This window comes from Schistocerca americana, chromosome 10 (genome assembly GCF_021461395.2).
Source record: "Schistocerca americana isolate TAMUIC-IGC-003095 chromosome 10, iqSchAmer2.1, whole genome shotgun sequence".
In the NCBI taxonomy this organism is placed as follows: Eukaryota; Metazoa; Arthropoda; class Insecta; order Orthoptera; family Acrididae; genus Schistocerca; species Schistocerca americana.
In genome coordinates this window covers 115,960,074-115,974,272 of record NC_060128.1, presented here as the reverse complement: position 1 = coordinate 115,974,272, position 14,199 = coordinate 115,960,074, and positions in this window count along the sequence as shown.

Below are 14,199 nucleotides of genomic sequence, written 5' to 3'. Positions count from 1 at the left end.
TTTGTGATGTCCTTAGGTTAGTTAGGTTTAACTAGTTCTAAGTTCTAGGGGACTAATGACCTCAGCAGTTGAGTCCCATAGTGCTGAGAGCCATTTTTTGAAATTTTTGCACCAGTTTACACCTCTGGTAGCACTGACAGTTCTACCCAATCGCTGAAGCAATATGTTGTTAAGTGAGGCCCCATCAGTGCCTTGTGCGTGATGAGAGGTTGTAAGAAGGCTGTTTAGGTTTTTATGTTGGTAACGTCAAGTTCTGCTCTGTATGAAAATCACTGGCTGTGCTGTGTGCAGTCTGTGGCTGGTATGCATTGTTGGAATATTCTCTATTGTAGTGTTGGGCAGTTGGATGTGAACAGCGCGTAGCGTTGCGCGGTTGGAGGTGAGCCGCCAGCAGTGGTGGATGTGGGGAGAGAGATGGCGGAATTTTGAGAGCGGACGATCTGGACGTGTGTCCGTCAGAAAAACGAAATTTGTAAGACCGTATGTCATGAACTGATATATATATATATATATATATATATATATATATGTATATATATATATATATATATATATATATATGTATATGTATAATGGGTTTTGAATATTATTAAGGTAAATACATTGTTTGTCCTCTATCAAAATCTTTCATTTGCTAACTTTGCCTATCAGTAGTTAGTGCCTTCAGTAGTTAAAATCTTTTATTTAGCTGGCAGTATTGGCGCTCTCTGTATTGCAGTAGTTCGAGTAACGAAGATTTTTGTGAGGTAAGTGATTCATGAAAGGTATAGATTTGTAGGGATTATTGAAAGTCAGATTGCGTTGCGCTAAAAATATTGTGTGCCAGTTTAGTGTTGATCAGCTGCTCAGCTGTTTGAAAATCAAATAACGTAGAGGTTTCCCAGCACAGTAAAATATAAATTTTTCTAAGGGAAAGTTTCATAAGGTAATGCCTGAAATTTGGCATACTCGGCACACTCTTCACATTTGGGTTCTGGGAATATGGACTTCCCTAACTATTTCCTGCATGGAATGTCCCATGCGTCTAACTCGAACTACCATTCCACTTTCAAAGTCTGTAAGTTCCCGTCGTGCGGTCATAATCACGTCGGAAATCTTTTCACAAGAATCACCTGAGTACAAACGACAGTTTCGCCAATGCACTGCCCTTTTATTCTTGTGTACCCGTTACTGGTTCAAATGGCTCCAGGCACTATCTGTCTGAGGTCATCAGTCCCCTAGAACTTAGAACTATTTAAACCTAACTAACCTGAAGACATCACACACATCCAAGCCCGAGGCAGGATTCGAACCTGCGACCGTAGTAGCCCCGTGGTTCCGGACTGAAGCGCCAAGAACCGCTCGGACACAGCGGCCAGCTACGAGTTACTACCACCATCTATATATATGCATGGCGCTATGGTATGACTTTTGGCAGATCAGTGTAGAATGTAAATAGAGACCTGATTATCTAGATAAGCATTCGGGGGGTCAATAGATCTAACGAGAACAAGAGGAAGAGCAATATCTGGGAAGGAAAAGGTAGCAAGGATATCAACAACTACGGGTCCAACTGTGTACTGTACGGTAAGAAATGGAAGAGACATGTAAAACAGGCGTATAGTTGATAAGACCCATGCGATATGTAAAGTGAAATAAAGTAAATAAATGTGTATTTAAAGTTGTGTAGTATGTATTACAAAAAAAAATGGTTCAAATGGCTCTAAGCACTATGGGATTTAACTTCTGAGGTCATCAGTCCCCTAGAACTTAGAACTACTTAAACCTACCTAACCTAAGGACATCACACACATCCATGCCCGAGGCAGGATTCGAACCTGCGACCGTAGCGATCGCGCGGTTCCAGACTGAAGTGCCTAGAACCGCTCGGCCACATCGGCCGGCTTATGTATTACAAGTTAACCATCACGTATCTCGGTTGCGGCTCCCTAGTAAACCCTCGTTTCCATCATCAGTATTTCGGTCACTTTAGTTTACGGTCAGTCAGCTACAACGGCTATAATTCCTCTTTCTGTGTTTAATTTGGACGTAGCGGTATTTGCAGTTGTCAGGAAGTTGTATTCGTACCTGAATCTCGTGTAGTAAAGACAGACATAATGGATATAGCACTGCAGCCTCTTGTCATTTCAAGTTACGAGCAGATTCTGTGCTTACATGCAGTACGTGCACTGTAAATTACTGCTTCGTGTTGTGTATTCAGACGTGAAAAAACACAAATTACATACGGTGAAATTAAACCTTCAGTTAATTACAAATTAAAGGTAATTTAGTCCCCTTCGTCCCCACAATTGACGCTATTACACCACCCATAAATTTTGATCTAATTTTCAAACGCGATATTAAACAGCAGTTGCTAATAATTTTTTTATCCCAGGTGTGGTATCATACATTAAGAAAAATTTAATTCCTAGTTTTCGTTTAAATGGAAGTACTATCGCCCTCTGCAAATATCTATAAATATTTCTTCATTTCTCCTGTTTTTCGTTCGTTCCTCAGTTGCGTCTATGCAACTAAATGAAAGGCAGTTTGTTTATTGATATACGCGTTTCGCTTATTTTATCTGCGAAACAGCTTCGGTGGGCTGTAAAATATATATATATATATATATATATATATATATATATATATATATATATATATATATATATAAAGGGCCTTGCCGCAGTGGATACACCGGTTCCTGTGAGATCGCCGAAGTTAAGCGCTGTCGGGCTTGGACGGCACTTGGATGGGTGAACATCCAAACCGCCATGCGCTGTTGCCATTTTTCGAGGTGTACTCAGACTCGTATGCCAATTGAGGAGCTACTCGACCGAACAATAGCGGCTCCGGTCAAGAATACCATCGTAACGACCGGGAGAGCCGCGTACTGACACCACGCCCCTCCTATCCGCATCCTCCACTGAGGATGACACGGCGGTCGGATGGTCCCGGTAGGCCACTGAAGACGGAGTGCTACATATAATAAATGTATTATGCACAAGTTACAATACGTTACTACCTCACATTTTGTCATGCTTTCCTGTTGTTTTTCAGATGGAAATCAACTTTTGTGGCAAAAAATTTCGTGAGGTGAAACTATCGTTCAGTGTTACTTAACATTTTCAATGGTCTCAGCTTATTAGCGTTTGAAAAGAGCTGTGATAGAACACTGGAGCAGCATGTAAACCTGTACCAGCTCTGTCTGGGCAGCCATTGACATCACTGTTCCCCCTCTTTTCGGCTCCGGATGTGGCGCGAAGCTACCAGACTCTTGGGTAATGTTCAACTCGCCATCACACACTTGGACCATGGGGTTAATCACGGGTTTTGTGCTGCCCCACAAACCTACTTTGTTCTGAGAAAACTTCGCTCCTTTGCTCTCAGTGGTTTCCGTTCCACGATTTCTCCTTAAAATTGGCTCATACTGATTAGACTTGCGAACAGGTTGACCTACGCATATCAGAATAAAAACGAAAAACGCAGTTGACATTTGTAAGTGAATTTTCTCCCGGTGCCGCGCGGGATTAGCCGAGCAGTCTTAGGCGCTGCAGTCATGGTCTGTGCGGCTGGTCCCGGCGGAAGTTCGAGTAATCCCTCGGGCATCGGTGTGTGTGTTTGTCCTTTTTGTCTCCCGGTAATTTACTATACAATAGTTTGAAGTGAACTGTCTCCCGATAATTTACTGAACAAAAACAATCCTGCGAAATAAATGATTTTCCCCACATTTGCTGACAGAATTATTTGTTGTTGTGGTCTTCAGTCCAGAGGCTGGTTTGATGCAGCTCTCCATGCTACTCTATCCTGTGCAAGCTTCCTCATCTCCCAGTAACTACTGCAGCCTACATCCTTCTGAATCTTCTTAGTGTATTCATCTCTTTGTCTCCCTCTACGATTTTTACCCTCCACGCTGCCCTTCAATACTAAATTGGTGATTCCTTGATGCCTCAGAACATGTCCTACCAACCGATCCCTTCTTCTAGTCAAGTTGTGCCACAAATTCCACTTCTCTCCAGTTCTGTACAGTATCTCCTCATTAATTACGTGATCTACCCATCTAATCTTCAGTATTATTCTGTAGCACCACATTTCAAAATATTCTATTCTCTTCTTGTCGAAATTATTTATCGTCCATGTTTCACATCAAACATGGCTTCACTCCATACAAATACTTTCAGAAAAGACTTCCTGACGCTAAATCTCAACTTGACGTTAACAAATTTCTCTTCTTCAGAAACGCTTACCTTGCCATCGTGTTACATTTTATATCCTCTCTACTTCGACCATCCTTACTTCTTTTGTTGCCCAAATAGCAGAATCTCATTTCCTAATCTAATTCCCTCAGCATCGCCAGATTTCGACTACATCCCATTATCATCGTTTTGCTTTTGTTGATGTTCACCTTATATCTCCTTTCAAGACACTGTCCATTCCTTTCAACTGTTCTCTCAGGTCCTTTGATGCCCTCGACAGAATTACAATGTCATGTGCAAACCTCGAGGTTTTTATTACTTCTTCCTGGATTTTAATTTCTACTTCAAATTTTTCTTTGGTTTCCTTTACTACCTGTTCAATGTACAGACTGAATAACACCGGGGGTAGGCTACAACCCTGTCCCTCTCCCTTCTCAAACATTGCTTCCCTTTCATGCCCATCGACTCTTCTGCTTTCTGTAAAGTTGTAAATAGGCTTCCGTTCCCCGTATTTTATACTGACACCTTCAGAATATGAAAGAGAGAGTTGCGATCAGCATTGTCAAAATCTTTCTCTAAGTCCACGAATGCTATAAACGTAGGTTTGTCTTTTCTTAACCTATCTTCTAAGATACGTCGTAGAGTCAGCATTTCTTCGGAATCCAAACTGATCTTCCCCGAGGTCGGCTTCTACCAGTTTTTCCATTCATCTGCAAAGAATTTATGATAGTATTTATCAACAGTGACTCATTAAACAGACAATTACAAATACACAAAAGTTTGTGCCCCAAAATACATCTACGAACAAAATATCATCAGACACCAATTAACTCTAATGAAACACTGCGGTTCAGTGCTGTGAATAAATACACAACTCAGAATTGAGCGATACTTGCAGAATTGCAAATTATGTACTCCACTTAATCTAATAATTAATCATAATAAAATGTGTCTATATCTTCCTCAAACCCTGAGGTTTTTATTCCTGATTCTTATTCGTATCTTATGTCTTATTTTTCGGACCACACATTTTGCCATATTCCATGGACTTTTGGGAAAACCAGTATGATTCTTATTAAAAGTACACAAAGCATTAACTATATAACAGTTCCACGAGGTTCAGTTACATGTGACGTCTGTGTAAAGTTGTCTTATATTGGACTGAATGAATTATTTGTAGAAACAGCAACAAAAATTAACGTTGAGACTTCAGCACTGATTCAGAGAATCAATTTATTCATTTACCGAACAGGGCTCATTCCATAAGTAGATTCACAAGGGACACAGAAAAATGGGGGAATGCACATGGTGGAGAATGAAGAGTGAATTACAATCCATGAAAATAAAAATTTATCAGAGAGTCGGATGTTCACTCTCGACTCTCGCATCATATACCAAGAACAATTTTATCAACATGGGTGGTTAAGAGGTTGCTGTATTTCTCTTAAACATTCTTTACATCAGCAAGGGGCCTTTGTTTGGACATGACAGATTCTGGATACTCTTAGGAACGCAATAAAGTCTGAACATCGCAAACAAAGACGACCTGTAGGAAGACGTTGCACAGGATTTGCATACCGTCATGCCCTGTCATTATAGATCGACATCAAGGGAAACAAGAAGCTAAGTCAACCATGCCGTTATAGTTCTAAAACTTCCAATTAATTCAAATCTGTCAATATCTTCTCTGACTCCAGAGTATTCATTATGATCAGGAAACTAAGTGTGGTAAGACTGCGTGGTTCTACTATGGGTCAACCAGACAAAAATTTATTAAGACTGCAAAAATTAGTCACTCAACCCAGTGACAACAGCAGTTATTCATTATTAGCATGATAATGGTTCGCAAAAAACGAAACGACGAATCTAACCAAATATTCGCTTCACATGATAGAAGAGAGTATTCCTAATTAGAAACCAATCGATAGTCAATAAAAATGGCTCCTTACACAATCCTGCTCCAAGTTTAGAAATAAAATAACAAAAAATAGCAAAATTCAGAGTCAGCTAGATATTACAAGTAATAGTTACGTGAAAGGTAGTTGAAACAGGACACTTTCAGTGGGAAATGCTTTTCTGTGGGCTAACTATTGGAACAGGTAACACATTTCACAAATCACAGGTTTTGGAGGGCGCTCCAGTGCCATAGATAGATCATTCTCTAAGTGAATAATAAGAGTGGACCGAGCATTGAAGCTTGCGGGACACCATATGTAATCTTCAATGAACAACAGTATTAATACCAGGATGGACAACCAGAACTGGTCTTCAATTCACTAGCGAAGTTGGTACGATATTCTGCATGCTTGCCTTCTGTTCATGTGTCTAACATTGCAGCTACACATCGAAGTACCTGAGTCAGAAATATTTCCACAGTCTGGACGATCTGGTACTGAGAAGTAGCTTCCCAGAGCGAAACGAGGGAGAGCTTTTGCAGTACCCGAAAGCGATTCTTTCTAAGGCAGCCATTGGAGCACGTGATACACTGCACCGTTAGAATTTCTGTAAAGTGCGCCATTGTCTTCGATAGCTTTATTTAAGTGAACAGAAGTGGGCTAAGGACTGAACCTTGAGGGCAACTATATTTATTCTCTGATGAACAACAGGACTAATACGAGGGTCGAGATCCAGAACTGTACTTCATTGTGGTCACAAAGCTACTGCGACATTCTGCACGCTCGTCTTTTGTTCGTGAAGTTAATATTACACCTTTGCGTCGAGGTGCCTCAGACAGAATTGTGCCGATCCGAGGGGAGGTTCTGCAGTGCTCAGAAGTGCTATTTGTAAGGTGACCATTGGATCGCGCGGCGAACTTCCGGAGATATTCTTTTTCATTTTATTTTTTTTGTTGGGAGGGTAGCAAGTATCGGCGAGGGCGCACTTGGCGACCGACGCTTCCCCTCCCCTAACCTCCCCCATCCCTCCGACGCCAGGCTTGTTGACAACGCTTTTCTGCCAAGTCGCGTATTTTCCAGCCACTGTGGTAACGAGGCCACGTTTGTTGTCGGCGGGGACTCGCCTTGCCGTAACGAGCTACGTGCGCGGGGCGTGTCCATTGTGTAGCGACAGGTAGCACCCCCCACCCACCCACCCACACACACACACACACACACACACACACACACACGGCCGCCCCGCCAGAAGGCGGTCGCCAGCCACTGCTAATTGGAAGTTTCCCGCGAACGATCCACGCCAGCGACTATTGTCGCCGGGAGCGCGGACACACAAAGGCTGTTTCCCCGTACTGGCGGTCCAGGCAACAGCGAATCGCACGGAGAGTAAACATAGCCCCTCCGCGTTAACAATGAACACCCGCTTCTTCTCGTACCGGAAGGGTGATTTCTTTTTCGGCGCTATTGTCGACTTTCTTCTCAGAACATCGGCCAAAGAGGATAGGCAGTGACGCGGTGTATATTCTTTTCCTTTGTATCAGTTACAATATACAAGCCAACAATAAAAAACTTTTTAACGACGTTGGACACAAAGGCAAAAGTAAAGATAAGTAGCAAAATGAGCAACAGCTTTAACTTTACAGAGTCTCTCTGGAGTCCTGTTTAAATTGGCACTGCACAGTGTGATACAAAAAATAAACTACGGTGATGCAATAATGGTGAAGTCTTGTTAAGTATGAACATATACAGGTGGTACTGGTACTGTGGCAAGAAATATAAATATTCTTAAAGAAATGTACGAAATAATTGAAACAGAAATAGCAAAAATTGCACTTAATGAAAACGAAAACAGGACATAATAGGTGGTAATGACCATTTCTAAGACTAAAACAACACCATAGGACGTGAAGGTCACAAATGAGTGTTTTAATGGTGTCAGCTGCTTTCATTTCACCAGCGGTAATAATGAATAGTGTAATACCTAGCCAAAACAATGCAGAAAGCTGTACTCAGCAGCTCAACCAATGTAATTAGGGGTGATAATTCTCACTAGTGAGGAATCACGTATTGAGTTCCCCAGGGTACAATTCTAGGTCCTCTATTGTTTCTCATGTGTGTAATCTTCCCTCTAATATACAACAAGCAAAATTAGTTTTTTGCGGATACCACTAATATTTTAATGAGTCCAAGCATCCCTACAGCAAAAAAGAAACAGTAATCAGTGATCATAAAAGTAACTATAACTGGTTTTTCTGGTAATCGCCTCACTTTCAATTTGTAAAAGAAACAAAATCTTCAGTCCAGTGCATCTTGAGGTACTAAACCAATGATAAGTTTAACGCTGGGTGAGGAAATAACAAATGGTGTGAAAACGTCAAAATATTTAGGTGTCCATATTGGTGAGATTTTAAACTGCAAAAAGGATCTTTTGGAACTCAGCCACATTTATCCTTAGAATCATTTTAAATCATGGGAAAAGACAAATCAGTAAGCTGACATATTTTGCATGTTTTCATTCAATAACTTACTATGGAATAATGTTGTTGGGTAAGTCATCTTTAACATAGAAATTCTTAATTGCTGAAAAACGCATTGTAAGAACAGAACTTGGTGCTCACCCATGATCACCTTGTAGACATCTGTTTAAGGAGTTACGCATTTTGGCAGCCATTTCCCAGTATATTTATTCCCTCATGATGTTTGTTGTAAACAATCCACTACATTTCAATAGGAACAATGATGCACATAATTGCAATACCAGAAGAAAAACTGACTTTCTTTACTCCACATTTAGGTTATTTTTTAGCACCAATACGGAAACACAGAGCTGAAATCAAAATTTTTGTTCACTTGTCCAACAATGTAAAACGTCTGACAGACAGCAAAGTAAAATTTGAGAACAAACTGGAAAAATTTCTCCTTGATAACTCCTTCTCTGCCGAAGAAGAGTTTCTATTACTGTGGAGTTTAAAATGTGTTGGGTGGGAATTACTAACATCTGTATGTTAAAAAAACGCTTGTAAATTATCATCATGTAGATATGTTTAGAAAATGGTCTGTGATGTGAAAATAAAGTGCCACATTCCACATCACTACAATTAATTAAGAGTGAGAAAATGTGTCGGAGAAAGAATGTAAGCAGCAAATAGAGCCTATTGCACTGCTTTACAGGTGTGTATGAATTATCTAAGTACATGAAGGTTTGAAGTTAGGAGTATACTATTCTTCTGCAGGAAAAGTTGATACATATGGGTGAGAAAAGTGAGCCATCATAGAAGTGGACAGAAGTAACCTAAGTGTATCTGAAACGCAAGTCCAATGAAAAATGTGTGGTCATCTTGGAGGGATAGTGTGTTTGAGAGTAATAAAAAACAATGAAGTACAACAACTTATAGGAGGGAAAAATATAGTAAAATTTATTAAATCTCAGAGAATACGCTGTTTAGGGTAAATACAGAGGATGGCCGATTACAGGATGCCCAAAACAATAGTGAAACTAACCTGTTCAAGAGCAAGACGGCTGAACAATGTGCTGACTGACCCTACTAAAGTGCGAGAGAAAAGCAGGTAGACTGAAGAGGAATTCAGGGCTTGTCAAGGGCTGTAGTAAAGACGACGACGAAGCACAACAAGAAGAAGAAGAGACAGGACAAGGATGAAAATAAGTTTCTCAACTGGTATTTTGTACACTAGCCAAATTTTGCACGTTATTCAGGCATATTTTACCATTATTTTGGCATAAGGAGTCTGTGGTCTCCAGTAGGTCATTACATATCAATAATACAAAAGTTGTACTTAATAGTTACAAAATCGTGAAAGAGTAGAAAATGTCAGTCACCAGAGAAATCAAAAAGGCAGTTCCACAGGGTTCAATTTTAGGTCCAATTCTGCTTCATTTAGGCTTCCACTTAACATTCTGCAAGTAGAAGTGGTACTTATTGCGGACAATACATGTATTATTATAAATTCCATAGCCAGAATACAAGAGAGGAGATGGTAAATGATATTTTACAACGAATTATAAAACTGCCCTCAAAAACTGAACCCACCTTACAATTTGAAAAAAAAAAAATACTTTATGCATTTTTGTACAACAAGTAAAGTCAAACTAACAATAAATGCAGCATGTCAGCATGAGTCAGTAAATAGGGTAGAATGCTCCAAACTTTTGGGGTACATATCGATGAAGACCTTAACTGGAAGGAGAACATTACTGAGCTTCTGAGACAACTTCAGCTACCTTTGTTCTTTGTATGACAACTTGTCTTGGAAACAGACCAATCAGCCTCCTTACACAATCTGCACATTTTCACTCACTAATGCCTTACAGACAAATTTTCTGGGGCACCTCATGACTTAAAAAGTGTCAACTAAATAAAAGCTAGCAGTAATGTAGGTACCTCTTCAAGGAGGTACGCATTTTAACTGCTCCATCATAGGGCATATATTCACAAATTATATTCGTCATAAATAATCTGTCACAGTCTGAAATGAATAGTGATGTGCATACCTACAACACTAAAGCAAAAAATTATCTTTACTAATCGTTATTAAAACTGTCATTGGGTCAGTAAGGTGTCAATATGCAGCAACAAAGATTTTTTTACCATTTACCGAGTAACATAAAATCTCTGATAGTTATCAATACAATTTTTGAACCTAATATCATTTCTCGCAGACAACTTCATCTAGTCTATGAAAGAATTTCTGTTTATAGAGTAGTACCCTCAAAAAACTAGTTTATGTGTAATTTGATGAGTAGGCCTGAAAAATAATAGGTACATTAGTGTTAACAATAATCATGTACACACGTCCTTCAAACTGACCCATTCCACATCAGTCCGATAAAAGAAGCTTCAAATGAACTATGGAACATGAAACTAACTACGTAGCTAATAGTGACAATACGTGTCTAAGTGCAGGTGACGTAATTCCCATAAATTACAGGTCGCCGCTTTTGTGAGCTCCTGTTTGGCGCCCAGTGACTTCTCAGATGTATTCCATCGAGTTAAGATCAGTTAAATCTGATGGACAAAGCATCAGCCTCCAGTAAAAATTTTATTGTTTGAACCATTGTTTTCTTTATTTTCTGAAACGATTCGCCAAACTTTTCAGATGACCCGTGTAGATATTTTCCATACCGCATATTGCTTCCAAATCCACCAGGCAGCTGTTACACGATTGTAATAGATGCAAGATCACAACGCAACGACCCATTTGATTGGAATAGTTTATTCACACCGGGATACGTGATACACAACATTGTGTGTGTGTGTGTGTGTGTGTGTGTGTGTGTGTGTGTGTGGTGTGTGTGTGTGTGGTGTGTGTGTGTGTGTGTGTGTGTGTCTATTGAACTGGCGACCTAGAAAAGACGGAGAGGTTTCGTCCCTGCCGCAGCCCTCAGTAGTTCACAACCCCACAACAGGCCACAGCAGTCCACCCACCCCACCGCCGCCCCAGACCGAACCCACGCTTATTGTGCGGTTCGGCCTCCCAAGGGTTTAAACTCATAAATGTGTTCCGGGAGCCACTCTGTAGCAATTATGGACATGTCGCATTGTCCTGCTCGAACTGGCCCTAGTCCGTCGGAATGCTCAGTGGATTTGAATGGATGCAGATGATCAGACAGGACGCTTACGTACGTGTCACATGTCAGAGTTGTATCTAGACGTATCAGGGGTACCATATTACTCCAGCTGAACACGCCCCACGCCATTACAGAGCCTTCACCAGCTTGAACAGCCCCCTGCTGACATCCAGGGTCCATGTGTTCATGAGGTTGTCTCCATGCGTATACTTCCATCCACTCGATACAATTTGAAACGAGACTCATCCGACCAGACAACATGTTTCCAGTCATCGACAGTCCAATGTCGGTCTTGACAGGCCCAGAAGTGGCGTGAAGCTTTGTGTCGTGCAGTCATCAATGATACACGAATAGAACTTCGCTTCAGAAAGCCCATATTGATGAGGTTCAGTTGAATAGTGCCCAGGCTGACACATGCCAATGGGCCAGCATTGAAATCCGCAGCAGTTTGCGGAAGGGTTGCACTTCTGTCACGTTGAACGATTCTCTGTCTTTCATGCAGGATCTTTTTCCGAGAGGAGCGATGTCGAAGATTTGATATTTTACCGGAGTCCTGATATTCACGGTACATCCTTTCTTGTGGTTTTTCCTTTCTTTCCGTTCTGTGTTACACGTATCGTATGTTTGATTCTCACGCTTGAGGCTTTGTTTTGTTCTGAACAAGGGACGAATGACCACGCAGTGTGGTTCCTTCCCCCCTTCTTCTAAACCAACCAATCATTCACGGTACACTCGTGAAATGGTCGTACAGGAAAATCCCTATTTCGTAGCTACATCGGAGATGCTGTGTCCCATCGTTCGTGCACCGACTACGACACCACGTTCAAACTCATCTAAATCTTGCTAACCTGCCATTGTAGTAGCAGTAACCGATCTAACAACTGAGACACTTTTTGCCTTATATAGGGGCTGCCGACCGACCGCAGCGCCCTATTCTGCCCATTTACATCTCTCTGTATTTGAATACGCATGCCTATACCAGTTTCCTTGGCGCTTCAGTGTATCTTTCTGAAAAAATGAAGAGTGATAACGGGGAAATGCAATTTTTCTTTGTAGCGAATACTAAGTAAAAAATTAGTTCTTCTACTCCGTTTTCGTAGAGCTGTCTTCACTTTACCTCTCCATTGCAGAGCCGCGTGAGGTAGCCGCGCGGTCTTAGGCACCTTGCCACGGTCCGCGCGGGTCCCTCCATCGGTGGTTCGAGTCCTCCCTCGGGCATGGGTGTGCGCTGTCCTTAGCGTAAGTTAGTTCAAGTAGTGTATAAACCTAGGGCGTCAGTTGATTGGCCCCATAGGGATTTACCACAAATTTCGAAATAATTTATCCATTGCAGAGCAAGTGTATGGGGTCACGTAGAGAGGTTCAAATCGTTCAGATGGCTCTGAGCACTATGGGACTTAACTTCTGAGGTCATCAGTCCCCTAGAACTTAGAACTACTTAAACCTAACTAACCTAAGGACATCTCACATATCCATGCCCGAGGCAGGATTCGAATCTGCGACAGTGGTGGTCGCGCGGTTCCAGACTGTAGCGCCTAGAACGGCTCGGCCACCCTGGCCGGCCGTGTAGAGGTAGCGGGCTGATCTGGACTTCGCCATTGGCTAGGTCAGTGTTGCTTGTATGCCACCAAGGACTGATTCTGAAGCCGGCCGAGGTGGCCGTAGCGGTTCTAGGCGCTACAGTCCGGAACCGCACGATAGCTATGGTCGCAGGTTCGAATCCTGCCTCGGGCATGGATGTGTGTGATGTCCTTAGGTTAGTTAGGTTTAAGTAGTTCTAAGATCTAGGGGACTGATGACCTCAGAAGTTAAGTCCCATAGTGCTCAGAGCCATTTGATTTGAACTGATTCTGAAGCTCTCCAACCTGATCTTACAATAAGCCACAACCGTGAGCAATGTAGAGGGACATAGGAGCCATTTTATAAAATTTCATAACTGGAAACTTCACTTTGAAGACTTGCACGCAGATTTAGTGACCAGCTTGCTTGCAGCTCTGAGCGAAGATTCAATGGATTCCCTTCTTCAGTACTACCTGTCTTTTCCGCTAATGTCAACACAATCATGCTGCAACTTTGTGTAGTCTGTTCTTCCATTTACGTGATTATTGGAATCGTACCCCAAGGCCTCTGTCAAATGTGCAATGGTTTTACTACAATAACACTATCATTGATTTCATTAACTGAATTAATTGTGATTCTAGTTTCATTTGGCAACGGCCTTGCCGCAGTGGATACACCAGTTCCCGTAAGCTCACCGAAGTTCAGCGCAGTTGGGCGTGGCCGGCACTTGGATGGGTGACCATCCAGGCCACCATGCGCTGTTGCCATTTTTCGGAGTGCACTCAGCCTCGTGATGCCAATTGAGGAGCTACTCGACCGAATAGTAGCGGCTTCGGTCAAGAATACCATCATTACGACCGGGAGAGCGGTGTGCTGACCCCACGCCCCTCCTAGCTGCATCCTCCACTGAGGATGACACGGCGGTCGGATGGTCCCTGTAGGCCACTAGTGGCCTGAAGACGGAGTGACAGTTTCATTTAATAGCCAT